The sequence below is a fragment of the Pelophylax lessonae genome (genome assembly GCF_965119305.1).
Source record: "Pelophylax lessonae genome assembly, chromosome: 12".
Taxonomy (NCBI): domain Eukaryota; kingdom Metazoa; phylum Chordata; class Amphibia; order Anura; family Ranidae; genus Pelophylax; species Pelophylax lessonae.
The window spans coordinates 108,230,956-108,245,226 of NC_138779.1; the positions used below are offsets into that span (position 1 = coordinate 108,230,956).

The following is a 14,271-nucleotide window of genomic DNA, read 5'->3' on the forward strand; positions in this document are numbered from 1 at the left end:
CTGTGTTGCTGACTATAGTACAATGGGAATTCAGAATGAGCGGAACTTTGTTCCTCCGAAGCAGTAGGGGGAGCAGTAGTCTGATTGGACGCTGCAACACTGGATGACCTCTACAGCCTTCTTTGCTGAGGGCAGTGCTAATAAATAGCACTGCCCTGCTGCAGTTGGCATGTATTTCCAAAGAAGATAGGCAAGGGACAGGATCCACATTAACTAGGGACAGAGCATCTAGTCCTAGGAAAAGTTTCCTGAAGAGAATGGACAGAATAGGGACACCTTCACTGGCTCCACTACCTCTGGACTATAGAGTTGGTGATAAGGATCAGTCACTCAGTACCACTCATACCGCCAACCCATTAAATAGCCTCCCCACTTCACCCATGTACTGTTCCAGTAATGTAGGCCTCATCAAAGTAACACTTTAAGTGTTGGGACTATTCCGCTTTGCCAATCACATTGCTGAGAGTTTCTGTACCTGTGGCACATGTGTCAGTTAGACACTGTTACCAACTTGCTTGGAACTATTAGAGCCCATTCACATTGAGGCGACACGACTTCGGGGGGGCCACCTGTGAAGTCGCGTGCACCGCGACTTCTGCGCGACTTGCAGAGACTTCACATAATGGAAGTCTATGCAAGTCGCTCCGAGGTCGCCCCAAAGTAGTACAGGACACTTTTTCTAAGTCGGAGCGACTTGTGTCGCTCCTATTAGAACGGGTCCTGTACTACTCAATGGACCGCGACTTGTCAGGCTGACAAGTCCCCTGACAAGTCGCGCTAATGTGAATGGGCTCTTAAGCTAATACCTTTCCACTCTTCCCCACCTGTTATTTGTTACTTCCACTTAACCAAATATTTACTGTGCCTCTCTACTTGGTCTCCTTGTGCCTTTTCTCCACCTTGGGTACCAACCAATTGGCCCTGCCTATACACTATGTATAAGCAGAAGCTATGTTTACTGAAAACGTAATGCTCAGTAGATCCAGAGATACAGTATCGGCAGGGGAATTTATTAGCAGATGTTTACTTTTGCTGTAAAAGTCAATCTTGGGTATGTCCTTCTTGCTCCCAAAACCTCCTTAATGGTCTTTTAATTTGATTGTTAGACTTATTGACAGAAAAGAAGCTCAGGAAGCAGAAGGGTTTGGTCAGGCCCTGAAGGTCCCCCTAATAGGGGTTAGAGTTTGACTGGACCACATCAAAGGTCTCCACAAGCAAGGTATAGTTTACTGATTCCATCCTGGTCATCTGTGCCCTAAATAGGTTCCTACCTACAGAGAGATGGCTGTACTCACGCCAACCCATATTTATACTGAATACCACAGATGTTGATTTCATTTTAGGGAACAATATTATTATGTTTTTTGACATTTTGTAATGAAAGGTCCAACAGTTCTGGTGAGTTTTACTTTATCACCATGTAGATTGCTGCTTCACCTAAGTGTATGCACAAGAGAAGTTTGAAAGCCCACATAAAGGCACAGTTTTTATGAATTTTAAATATGTGCTGATTTCACATTCTTTAGATATAGAGATTTTGTGAGCACTATATTTTGTCTCAGTATATGTGTCATATGAAGTGGGTTGAGGCGCTGTTTATGTATTTACGTTTGAGAATTGATTGTAATAATTTATAAATGGCTGCTCCTTCTACAGGTTTGTTTTTGTATCACATTGTCATTTTTATTGCTTTTTTTTTTATTTTGTTTTCAACACATTTGGGTAGCACAGTGTTTTTTATGGTATACCTATACCATTTAATTGGGTAAATACAGCTTCTTCTATTTTAGAGAAGAGAACACAGCTTTGACTGCATGCTCATTTCCTTTAACCATTGATTGAACTTGTAAGCTTATCTAAGTGGGTCCCAGCAGCACACTAACTATTGGAAACATGTGCCTTTGTAAAATATTTACCTGTACATTGGCATATATACTTCTATGAGTGTTAAAACAAACTTCTTCTGTGGCAGGAAGATAGAAGGATACAAAATGCTGCAGGCAAAGGGAAAGTTTATACCCGACATTCTCAAACAGGGTTCAGTAGAACCGTAGGGTTTCTTTAGAGGTTGCTAGGGGTTCCTTGAGCTGTGGCTGATTCACTTTCTACCCTATGGTTCCTGCAAAGTTCCAGTAGTCAGCTTTACTTGGGAAGGCCTACAGCATGACAAAAAATTATCTTTTTAGCTGTCTAAATGGGTTCAATTCTACTTACTACCAATGAATTGATTTTAGTAGGTGTTCCCCAAGATCTAAAAAAAATATTTTGTGGATTCCTCTAGGGCAGGGATATGCAAACAGTGGCCCTCCAGCTGTTGCAAAACTACAAGTCCCATCATGCCTCTGCCTATGGGTGTCATGCTTGTGGCTGTCAGAGTCTTCCCTAATGGGACTTGTAGTTCTGCAACAGCTTGAGGGCCAGAGTTTGCATATCCCTGCTCTAGGGTAAAAATAATGAGAAAGACTGGTTTATACTGTGAGGAAGGTTTCCTGTGCTAATCATGATTGTACAACTGGGAACCACACTGATTGCTTCCTGATCAATAGCACAGGTCACAAGGCTGTTGGTGTACCCTGTTCCTGGAGTTGTTCACTTTCTCAGGGAGCACAGCATGACCACAACCAGGAAAAGTTAGCTACAATGACAATACTGGCTAATCGGGCTGATCACATAAACGGAATCTTCTCTTCAAAAGGTGAGATTGCTAGTACTCGCCTAGTACAAGAAATGAAGGCTCTTAGTTGAGCCCTCTAAATCAGTGCTGCAGGACCAATTAATGTTCTTCCGTCACATGCCAGCAATTCAGTGCTCAGTGGAGGGTATTTATTGGGTGAATGACAGTGGCAGGGCTTAGTGCCAGGAAGGCACAAGTCCTAAAGAGCTATGTCCCACAGGATCACATTTACTAAGTAGCTCACCTGTAATACCTGTGGATATGCTTACCTTTCCGGGAGACCTTGTATTGAAAAGCTAATGCTTCTCCACTCTTAAGTTTTTGACTGGTAAGATATGTCAAATACTTACTCCAATAGCCAGACACTGTGGTTCCTCCTACTTGCTTATGTGTGCTGTAGTGACATACATGCCATTGGGATGATTCTTAGCAGGTAAAAAGTATTTTTTGGATCAGCAAATGTGAAAGATATGCATCGGCTGGGGAGTAGAGAAGTGGTAGCTCTTTGATACACAGGCCACTGATGAGGTGAGTGTTCTTTTACAAATGAGCGATTGAGTAAAAGTTACTCTGTGGTGACAGGGTCACTTTAAAGTGGTTGTAAACTTCAAACATGAAATATGAACAAAGCATAGCCTTCTATAGTGTGTATGTGTCTCAATCCAGTGTCATTTCTGTCTGCTGCCCCGTTCCTCTGCTGCCAGCATTAGTCACTTCTGACAGGTAATCCTGACACCTAGAGAAAAAAGGTGACAGGGGAGGTAGCTCCAGCACTCAGCATGTGATTGACAGCCTCAGCTCTGTTCCTGTGTGCTGCGTGAAGGGGGTGTGCCCCTTCCCTTTAATTAGCTATCACATCAAGCTTTATAAATTAGCTGTAGAGCTGTAATACGTACAGCTTACAGTATGTAGGAAGATTTGTTTTATCCCTTTGTATCTCATAAGGCCAGTCATTTCTCTGGGTATATGTAAGGGTTTACAACCACTTTAACTTCAATTTGGATAGAAGTATAGGCCTGAAATCCAGTGGGGTTCCAAGGGGATCAATTTGAATACTAACACAGTTTCCTTAAAGGAACCACAAGGTACCTCTGCAATGTTGTTACTTAAGAAATATTTAAGGCCAGGTCTATTTTATTTTGGATGCTATCTTTTTAATATTGCCTACCTTTTTTAACCATTCATCAGAGAGAAGTTCTCTAGAAAAAAGTAAATTATAGATTCGAGTTTAGAAGCATGTTTTTCCAGCCTTTATTTTTTACTGCATATTCTTATTGGAATAAGGACTGGTAGGCAGACTTGTATAAAGTACTCGAAATTTCTAATTGAGTAAAAGTACAAGTGCTCGATCAAAAAATTACTTGAGTAGAAGTGGAAGTGCTCGCAGAAAAAGTTACTTAAGTAGAAGTACTAAAGTATTCAACATTTTTTTTACTTAAGTATTGCAAGTAGTTTTTTCAAAAAATTTGCTACTTAAGTACTAAAAGTAAAAAGTACCAGTAGTTTTGAAAAAAAAATTCTACTCAAGTACTGAAAGTAGAAGTACAAGTACTGTGTTATGTAGTTATTAAAGAAAGAAGTCAAAAGTATGAACATCATATTGTTTTTATTATTTCAAATGATTTATTCAAATGATTAACCTGTGTTTGTTAGTAGTTTCTTGATGCACTTTAAGCGCTGTAGCACCATTTATTTGTTTGTTTCATATTTTCTTTTTATTGGAAAGATTTGGTATAGCAGCTTTTATTATACACAGCCTTTATTTTCGTATGCGCTGATTTACAAATGACATTATACACATTTTTTTGAGCTTTATGCAACCTGCCATCTACTGTTCTGGCAGTGGTAATTTTTTTAAAAGTAACGAGTAACTATGCAGCACAAAAAAAAAATACTTGAGTAGAAGTATCGAAATCATCGAAAAAATGTAGTGAAGTAAAAGTAGAAGTAGGAGAAAAAAATTATACTCTAGGAAAGTACAGATACCGCATTTCGGTACTTAAGTACAGTACTTAAGTAGTTCTACTTCGTTACTATACATCTCTGCTGGTAGGTGACCTATACACAGGGTCCATTCTCACTAAGCAATGTGTTGTGGTTTGTTAACGTGTATTATGGCATGTTTTAACATGCATTACATTAAAGGAGTTGTAAAGGTAGAAGTTTATCTATCTTAAAGCGGTAGTATCTGAGTATACTTAACGTTACCTATAATAAGGCTTACCTGCAGGTAAAATTAATATCTCCTAAACCTGCATGGTTTTGGAGATATTCGCCCTCTTTGCCAGCTCCTTGCCGGAAAGTGACGTCATCGCGGCTCCGGCCACTCACAACGCCCGAGCCGCAGAACCCGGAAGAGACACCGAGGGAAAATGACAGCTCCCTCAGCGGTGTCCGGGAGACCATGTCGGGGCTTCGTTCTAAGGTAAGTATTTCATAATGAGCTAGTATGGGATGCATACTAGCTCATTATGCCTTTCTCCTGCAGGGTTTGTTATTTATTTTTTTTATGTGAGGATACAACCGCTTTATTACATTCTATACATTAAGATGAAAAGCCTTTTGTGTGCAGCAACCCCCTTCACCCCCCTAATACTTACCTGAGGTCCCGCTCTGTCCAGTGATGTCCACGAGTGTCTCAGCTATTCGAGATTCTCCCTCCTGATTGTCTGAGACACAGCAGTGGCACCATTGGCTGCCTCTGATGGCAATCAAATATATTGGGAACAGAAAAAGCAAGTAGGACTTTAAATACCCCCCCAAAGTACACACAAATACAAATATAAAATATTTTATTTGTATTTTTATATATATACTTTTGAACTTGTGTGTACTTTGGAGGGTTATTTAACCACATTAAGACCGCCCGCCACAGGCCGCCTCTCCTGTGCAAACCAACGTAGCCCTACGTCAGTCGAGCGCATGGTGCTGGGGGGACGAGCACTCCCACCCCCACTAGGCAGCGGGGATGCCGATGCACAGGAATGGCGATCATAATTGCCACCGGGCACCCTTGATCGCTCCCCGCTAAGAGAGAAGAACGGTCAGCTGTTGTAAACACAGCTGACCGTTCTTCTCTCTGAAATGATCACAGAGCGCCTGTGATCCTTCTATATAGGATCACAAGTGTCTATGAACATTTCACAAGCCCGCATCACCCCCCACAGTTAGTAAACACTCCCTTAGGCTCACACTTAATCCTTTGATCACCCCTGGGTTAACCCCTTCCCTGCCAATGTCATTAGTACAGTAACAGAGCATATTTTTAGCACTGATTGCTGTAGTAATGTCACTGGTCCCCCCAAAACTGTCAAATATGTCAGTTAGGTGTCCGATCTGCCCGCCGCAATGTCACAGTCCCGCTAAAAATCGCTGATCACTGCCATAACTAGTAAAAAATAAATAAATAAAAATGATATAAATCTTTCCCCTAGTTTGTAGATGCAATAACTTTTTCACAAACCAATCAAAATACACTTATTGTAATTTTCTTTTTTACTAAAAATATGTAGCAGAATACAAATTGGCCTAAAAGGATAAAAAAGTTTGATTTTTAAACTTTTTTTTTGGGGAATGTAATATAGCAGAATGTAAAAGTTTTTTTTTTTTCAGAAATGTCGCTATTTTTATGTTTATAGCGCAAAAAATATAAATCGCACAGGTGATCAAATATCACCAAAAGAAAGCTCTATTTGTGGGAAAAAGGACATCAATTTTATTTTGGTACAGTGTCGCATGACCACGCAATTTTCCGTTAAAGTAACGCAGTGCCGAATCGCAAAAAAAGTGCCTGGTCATTAAGGGGGCAAATCCTTTAGGTCCAGAACTGTTTAAAGTCATACTTGCTCTTTCTGTTCTCAATATATTTGAAACAAGGATGATACCCTCCAACTGTACACAACTTTGATCTATACCTTCCCCCACACACATTCAAACAATCTTTGCTGTCAATCAAAGTCAGCTAGCCAATCAGGGGAGAGGATGCAGGACCAGGTCGGGGCTCCATGTCTGAATGGACACAGGGAGCTTTGACTCGGCTTGGGTGCCCCCATAGCAAGCTTCTTGCTGTGGGGGCACTGAATAGGAGGGAGGGCCAAGAGAGCCGAAGAGGGACCCGAGAAGAGGAAGACCTGGGATGCCCTGTGCAAAGTCAACTGCACGGAGGAGGTATAGTATATCATATTTGTTATTTTTATAGGAAAAAAAGGAGACTTTACAATCACTTTAAGGAAGAGCATTTATTATGAATAGGCTGCCAACACAAAACACAAAAAATATGCGTGACTCTTTTTAACAATGCATCACAAGAAAACATAATAAATGCTTTAGGGCACACTGTAATGTATTGTTAATTGCACTCTACTGTAAAATGTGTTGAAGTGCTATTCGCAGTGTGCATGGCAGACCAGAGAGTGGACAACACATTTTCACTGAACAGCAGGTGAAGCAGTGTGCAGCTACTCATGTATATTGCCATGTCTTGTATGTCTCAAACCTTGGCTGGAGCTGTCTCTCAGAAAATCCAATACAGGAAATTTATGCATAGAGAAAAACAATCTTCAGGGCAGTGGGGTAAGGAGTCAGAAGGATTATTCTGGCACTTGATATGCTTGGCCTCCCAGGATGATAAACACCCAGCTGACGTTTCCCATAACAAGCTCTGAGCAGAATACATAAAGTGGTACTTGGTCCAATAAGAGGGGATGAATACAGAATAATATTACTGCATTAAATGTAAAAAAATTATTTGCCAATATCACTTACACAGAGGGGTTGGTTTTGTTTGCAGTCTTATACGTGATTTGCCATACATTTGCAGACAAATTGTTTGCTTAATTTGAAAAACATGCTCTATCTGGTGCACGTACACATTTACCTGATTGAAGGATTTATTCTTTGTTTCATGCTAAATGCTGATTTTTGTAACAATCACTGAGTTTATACGGCAACATGTGCTTCTTTCACTGTCAAGGTTCATCAAAGCTCTATTTACCACTCCAAACAAGTCATTTCCTAAGGATCTGTCTCAATTTCAGGTGTGTTATTCCCAGCACATTCATCCAATACATTTATTGCATTTCACAGTCACTCCTATTATCACCAGCAAATATGTAATGAATTTAGATAAACCCAGGTAAGCAAATGAGCCAGGATTGCCCAGCCCTATTAAAACTCTATGTATATGAACAACTACATTACAGATTAATACATTGTGCCATTCATTTATAGGATCAGGCCACCAAAAATTGATATTACAGTTTTGGATAGATGCTGGAGACTTTAATCACCAATATCTCTTATGACCTCTGTTTGTATTGGCAAGATCTCTGGGCTTTTTCTTGGTTCTGTACATCTGATTTTACCATTATGAGGGGTCCCCACTCTGTTTTAGAAAAATTAATATTACAGTGAATGCAGTAGGAAGGGATGGAAAGACACAAAGGTAGAGTTGAGACACAAAAAACTCCCAAGTAGACAGAAAGAGGTCAATAATTATTGAAAGACAAATTCCCTGTTGGAGGAGACGAGAATGACAGTACAAGAAGCCAGAGGTTGACCCAACTCACCAGATTCTGTCCTAAAGCTAAAATACCCATATTGGGTGAATTCCCCTTTTATATAATGTGCCACCAGAGGGTTCCCACTCTGTTTTAGAAAAATGAATATTACAGTGAATGTAGTAGGAAGGGATGGAAAGGCACAAAAGTTGAGTTGAGACACCAAAAACTCCCAAGTAGACAGAAAGAGCTCAAGAAGAATTATTGAAAGACAAATTGACTGTTGGAGGAATCGAGAATGACAGTACAAGAAGCCAGAGGTTGACCCAACTCACCAGATTCTGTCCTAAAGCTAAAATACCCATATTGGGTGGATTCCCCTTTTATATAATGTGCCACCAGAGGGTTCCCGCTCTGTTTTAGAAAAATTAATATTACAGTGAATGTAGTAGGAAGGGATGGAAAGGCACAAAAGTTGAGTTGAGACACCAAAAACTCCCAAGTAGACAGAAAGAGCTCAAGAAGAATTATTGAAAGACAAATTGACTGTTGGTGGAGACGAGAATGACAGTACAAGAAGTCAGAGGTTGACCCAACTCACCAGATTCTGTCCTAAAGCTAAAATACCCATATTGGGTGGATTCCCCTTTTATATAATGTGCCATAGACATTTTGAGAAGTAAGAAAATAGTTGTGTAGCGGTCTCCTACACAACCACTTTACTACCAGTCACGTAACCTCTACGTCGGCTGACTTTGAGTGGTTATACCGGGATGATGCCTCTAGCTAGAGGCATCATCCCGGTACCGTTGTTTGAAGCCGACGGTCGGCTTTCCGTCAGTAACGATCGATGCGGCTCGGGAGCCGCTCGATCGTTACCCGGGGGGGGGCGGGAGGGGACGTCCCCCCCCTCCCGCCGCCTTCCGCGGCTTTGCTCGGGGCTACCGTCCCACCGGGAGCCCCGAGCACCCAGCCGGCACGTCCGCCGGCTGGATGGAGTCCCGATGAATGCCGGAAACGGCATCGATCGGGTCTCCGATGACGTAACCCGGAGGCGGCGTCCATGACGTCACTTCCGGGTTACTGTGCTGCAAAAGGCGGCAGATTTGAAAAACGGCTGTATGCAAAAATGCCGTTTTCGGCGTTTTGCATACAGGGAAGTGTAGTGGAGGGGTCTAGGGTCTTTTAGACCCTCGATCCCTCCATAAAGTGTACCTGTCACAACATATTGCTGTCACCAGGGATGTTTACATTGCTTGTGACAGCAATAAAAGTGATCAGATTTTTTTTTTTTTTAAAAACCTGTAATAAAGTTTAAAAAAAAAGAAAAAATAAATAGGAAAAAAAAAAAAAAAAAAAATTTAGCCGTCCCCGTCACCGTTAGCTCGCGCACAAAAAAAAACGTATACGCAAGTCGAGCCGCAAATGAAATCGCTGTTAAAACCACACATGTGAGGTATCGCCGCGATCGCCAGAGCGTGGGCAATAATTAAAAAAAAAGAGCTACACTCTAACTCTAAACTGGTAACCGTTAAATAAATTTAAAGCGTCGCAGATTGAGATCTCTATTGACCGTAGTTTGTCGCCATCCCACGGGGGGGGCGCAATTTTAAACCGTAACATGTTTGGTATCTATTTACTCGGCGTGACATCATCTTTCACAATATACAAAAAAAATGGGCTAACTTTACTGTTTAGTATTTTTTAAATGCAGTGAAATGTGATTTTTCAAATTTTTTCCAAAAAAATGGCGTTTTAAAGACCGCTGCGCAAATACCGCGTGACAAAAAATTTTGCAATGACCGACATTTTATTCTCCAGAGTCTTTGCTAAAAAAATATATATAATGTTTGGGGGTTCTAAGTAGTTTTCTAGGAAAAAATACTGGTTTTAACTTGTGAACAAAAAGTGTCCGAAATAGGGCTGGGGCTAAAGTGGTTAAAAGACTCAATAACCCATGTTATGCTAAGTTGGTGTTTCCCAAAACTGTTTTAAAATTTCACTAACTGCTCATGTTTTTTTTTGCAACTATGCATGCTAACACATTATGACATTACCTGCAGTGAATAGTTGTTTTTTTTTTAAACCACTTCTGGACCAGAAGGTTTTACCCCCTTAATGACCAGGCTATTTTTTGCAATACAGCACTGTGTTATTTTAACTGACAATTGCGTGGTCGTGCGATGCTGTACCCAAAAAAAAATTAATGTCCTTTTTCTTCCCACAAATAGAGCTTTCTTTTGGTGGTATTTGATCACCTCTGCGATTTTATTTTTTGCACTATAAACAAAAAAAGAACGACAATTCTGATAAAAAAATATTGTTTTGTTTTGTTTTTTGCTATATAACATTCCCAATAGAAAAAAATGTAAAATCAAACATTTTCATAATTTTAGGCCAAAATGCATTATGCTACATATTTTTGGAAAAAAAAAATTCCAATAAGTGTATATTAACCACTTAAGCCCCGGAAGATTTTACCCCCTTCCTGACGAGGGCCTATTTTGCAATTTGGCACTGCGTGGGTTTAACGGACAATTGCGCGGTCGTGGGACGCTGTACCCAAATGAAATTGACGTCCTTTTTTTGCCACAAACAGAGCTTTCTTTTGGTGGTATTTGATCACCTGTGCGATTTTTTGATCATGCGCTATAAACAAAAAAAGAGCGTCAATTTTGCAAAAATAACAATATTTTTCAAATTTTTTTATATGTAATTTCCCCAAAAAAAAATGTAAAAATCTAAATTTTTTAACATTTTAGGCCAATTTGTTTTATGCTACATATGTTTGGTAAAAAAAAAAAATCGCAAAAAGCGTATTTTGATTGGTTTGCGCAAAAGTTATTGCGTTTACTAACTAAGGGAAAGATTTTTGTCATTTTTGTTGTTTTTTTTTAACGAGTAATGGCGGCGATCTGCGATTTTTTTTGCGGGACTGCGACATTGCGGCAGACAGATCGGACCCTTGACTGACATTTTTGACACTTTTGGGGTTACCAGTGACATTACTACAGTAATCAGTGCTATACATATGCACTGTTACTGTAAAAATGACACTGGCAGTGAAGGGGTTAGCTTTTTTTGAGAGGGAGGGGTTAAGTGTGTCCCTAGGGGAGTGTTTCTTACTGTGATTGGATGTGGCTTAATGTGTAAGAACAGAGATCAATGGTTCTACATAGCATAACCGTATGATCTCCATTCTTACACAGGGAAGAATGACAGGCGGCTTTGTTCACATTAGCCTCCTGCCTTTCTTCCGGTGTAACGGACGATCGCGAGTGCCCGGTGGACATCGGGTCCGCCGTGCACATGTGCGGGGGGGTCCGCGACTGAGTGCGAGCGGGAACGTGCCTTCAGCAGCGCGCGCGCGCTCCCTAGAGCCTCACAGGCTAGTGACGTAGCCCTACGTCGCTTTGCCTGTGAGGGGCTGACCGCCGCAGTAAATAGTCGTGCGGCGGTCGGCAAGTAGTTAATTGGTTTGCGCAAAAGCTATCGCATCTACAAACTAGGGGAAAGATTTATGTCATTTTTATTTATTGTTTACTAGTAATGGCGACGATCAGCGATTTTTAGCGGGACTGCGACATTGCGGCAGACAGATTGGATACCTAACTGACAATTTTGACACTTTTAGGGGGACCGGTGACATTACTACAGTAATCAGTGCTAAAAATATGCACTGTTACTATACTGACACTGGCAGGGAAGGGGGTTAACACCGGGGCGATTAAAGGGTTAAATGTGTCCCTTGGGGGTGCTTTCTCACTGTGTGGGGGATGGGCTTGCTGCATGAACACAGAGACCTGTGTTCATAAAAAGGAGGAACACAGGATCCTGTGTTCATTACTGACAGAACAGCAGCCTGCCGTGTTGACAATGGCAGACCGCCGTTCTGTCTCCACGGGGAGCGATCACGGGTGCCCTGATGTCCGCCAGATCCACTGATTGGCTCCCGCTGTAGCCAATCAGCCCGTGTGCACGCCACCACTAGTGGTCCTGCAATGCGATGTACAGGTCCTTCGTTTCACGGGACAGAGCCAACCTGCCTCCGTAAAACTACGCCGGCTGGTCGGCAAGTGCTTAAAGACTTTACTATCACTTTAAAACCCTTGTTAGGTTATTATTCATTTCTGTATCCCTATTAAGAGATCTCCCCCCACTTTTTGTCCTAGAAGCAACATTCAACCGGGCTGAAAGTGTGTCAAAATCTTCCCAACTGGCAGATGCTCCAATAAAAAAAAAAAACACCAAAAACTCTCACATAGTGAATTTATCTCTGCTTAGTTTCCACACATTTCATATGACTTTGAGCTTTAAAAGACCTTTAAGTCTTTATGGGCAATTTTTAATGCCTTGTCTATATGGACATTCTTGATCAACACTTAATTCAAACATAGGACTTCTCAATTGTATGCTTTTGAATAGGGTTGAGCGGACACCTAGATGTCCGTGTTCGACGGGTTCGGCCGAACTTTAAAAAAAAGTCCGGGTCCGTGTCCCGGACTTTTACCGAACTTTTCCCGGACACCGAACCCCATTGAAGTCAATGGGGACCCGAACTTTAAGGCACTAAAATGGCTCTAAAACACCAAAGGAAAGGGCTAGAGTGCTGCAAATGGCAGCAAAACGTAATTAAGAGCATGGCAAGTGCTCTGCAAACAAATGTGGATAGGGAAATAACTTAAAACAACAAAAAAAAACAGAAAAATAAAACAATGTTCTTCTTCATCTCTGAAGGACGAGGCCCATATGGAGTAGGAGGGAGGTTGAGGTGGTGGTGGATGTGGCGGTGACATAGGCGTGCGCACAGGGTGTGCTGGGTGTGCCTGGGCACACCCTAATCACCTAGGGCACATAGCATTGCCAGTGAGGAGATGGGAAAGATCTCCCTGGGACCTGCTCTGCTCTATTTCTCCTTGCCTACAGGTACATGGCCCCGATACATTACTCTCCCTGCTGGCAAACACATGCATGTGTATTTCAACTTTGGGGTGCACACCTTAATGCAATAGGCTGCGCACACCTATGGGCGGTGTAGGTGGAAGCGGCGGTGGAGGAGGACCAGGGCCGGATTAACAGCATCATGGGCTTGGTGCTGAGGATTTTGAAGGGCCTTAGGGCCGTGCCTTGCCATGCACCCAGAGGAGGAAGGGTGCAGCCATGCATGCCTAATTCAACATGGGATGCTGTCTCTGAAGCCCATAAACACATCCATGCATCGCCAACTGTCCCTCCTTGTCCGGCCTTCACGCTGTGTGGGGAGGTTCTGAGGGTGCTGCCTGGGGAAGCGAGCATAGAAGCCAGACTTCTGTGTTTACAAGTGACAGAAGAGCGGTAACAGTGAATATGGCCAACCCGGGGCCTATATAAAAGGTAGGGGCCTGGAGCTGCAGCTCCAATAGACCCTACATTAATCTGGCCCTGAGGAGGAGGACGAGGTAGCCAACACTGCTTCTTTTCACAAATTTTAAATGAGGGTACACCCCAAAAGAGTGAGAAAGAGCAAAAATGGAACAATGGGTGGGTAAGGTCGGTATCCATTGCTATTCTGCATAAGGTACGGAAAAGTCCCGTGGGATCCATGCCTGGTTCATTTTAATGAACGTGAGCTTGTCCACATTGTCTCTGGACAGGCGGCTGCGCTTGTCTGTTATAACGCCCCCAGCCGTGCTAAATACCCGTTCAGATAATACACTGGCTGCAGGGCACGCCAGCACCTCCAAGGCGTAAAGGGCAAGCTCAGGCCATGTGCCCAATTTGGAGACCCAGAAGTTGAAGGGGGCAGACCCGTCATTCACTACATGTAGGCGTGTGCACACATACTGCTCCACCATGTTGGTAAAATGCTGCCTCCTGCTAAGACGTTCCATCTGAGCTGCTGGTGCTGCTGTTTGTTGTGGCGTGCTGACAAAGCTTTTCCACATTTCGGCCATGCTAACCCTGCCTTCTGAGGTGCTGGCGGTGCCCTGGTTGCGTTGGCGACCTCCTCCTCCTCCTCCTCTGCCTTGTGCTTCCACTGTGGCCCCGCTGTCAGATGGGAATGCCAGCAGCATGGCGTCTACCAGCGTGCGCTTGTACTCGCGCATCTTGCGATCGCGC

General features: G+C 42.5%; 1 protein-coding gene across 1 annotated transcript in view; it reads left to right on the top strand.

Moving 5' to 3' along the window:
• Positions 1-14,271, top strand: part of PRKCG (protein kinase C gamma) — a 621,643-nt gene that overhangs the window by 161,618 nt on the left and 445,754 nt on the right. The window lies entirely within an intron of this gene.